Genomic DNA, 1214 nt, shown 5'->3' with positions numbered 1-1214 from the left:
TAAAGCTGTAGGGATGAAGATGTTCGTTGTGGCATTGTTTAGGACAGCAAAATAATGGCCATGAGTGACATCATTCTGAAAATGAACTCTAAAACTGAGGACAAAAATTAAACAGTAGTTATAATGAATAGAGTCACATAAATTAACACAAATTTCAAAAACAGATCGAACTAGAAGGAACAACAGAATAAAATATATAGTATGATTTGATTGCATCTACATGGGATTCCAAAATGCCCTTCCAAAGCAATATTATATAATGTTTGTGGGTACATATATATGTAAATAAAGGTTTTGAGGGTAGATTAAAGTTATCATCTTTTCTAGTTATCCCAGCGGGAGCAACCATGAGCAGCAAAATCTCTCATGACCAGGCAGAGTTGGAAGTCCTGCACCAGAACCGGTGTAAACACTGGAAGTTTTTGCAAACAGGTGGAGCTGCAGATCAGCTTGAAGAACTGTGATCAGAAGGACAAACGCTTCCCTGGCACCATCAGGCTTAAGCCCACTCCCCCTCCCAAGTTCTCAGCTGGCTGACCAGCTTCTTGAGAAGCTGGCTAAGAAGTATAATGCCTTTTCGGCCTCAGAGTCTCTTACCAAGCAGATCCCACGAATCCTTGGCCCTGGTCTAAATAAGGCTGGCAAGTTTCCTTCCCTGCTGACACACAGTGAAAACATGGTGGCCAAAGTTGATGAGGCAAAGTTCACCATCAAGTTCTAGATGAAGACGGTTCTGTGTCTGGCTGGGGCTGTTGGCCCTGTGAAGATGACAGATGATGAGCTGGCGTACAACATCCACCTGGCTGTTAACTTCTTGGTGTCCGTAGCTTAAGAAGAATTGGCAGAATGTCCCGGCATTATACATTAAGAGCACCATGGGCAGGCCCCAGCAACTGTATTAAGGCACATTCTAATAAACCCTAATGATGCTCCTCCCTCCACCAAAAAAAAAATCACAAAGAAATGGCTGGTTTCTTTGGGCCTAGAGAATAATGCCATGCTCCGGAGAGAGAGCAAAAGTTGCTAGAACACTGTAAGGGGAGATTTGTCAATATTTATTAAAAGACTTGGAAACATGCAACCTTTTAACCGAGCAGTTGTACTTCGAGTGATGACATAGATGTGTTCAGCAATCTAATGGCAAGAGTATGTCTTTAAACTTCAACATGAGGCTCGGCTTCTGTAGCTCAAGTGGCTCCACTGGAGCTGGTGGG

The 1214-nt window shown here is 43.0% G+C and overlaps 1 pseudogene; it reads left to right on the top strand.

Annotated features, from left to right (window-relative positions):
- The first annotated feature begins 347 nt into the window (after positions 1–347).
- LOC111724460 lies at positions 348–902 on the top strand (annotated as a pseudogene).
- Positions 903–1214: the final 312 nt, after the last annotated feature.

This window comes from Otolemur garnettii, unplaced genomic scaffold (genome assembly GCF_000181295.1).
Source record: "Otolemur garnettii isolate 467f Iridium unplaced genomic scaffold, OtoGar3 scaffold00023, whole genome shotgun sequence".
NCBI classification, from domain to species: domain Eukaryota; kingdom Metazoa; phylum Chordata; class Mammalia; order Primates; family Galagidae; genus Otolemur; species Otolemur garnettii.
The sequence above is the reverse complement of the archived record's forward strand: the minus strand, read 5'-3'. Positions and strand labels throughout refer to the sequence as shown.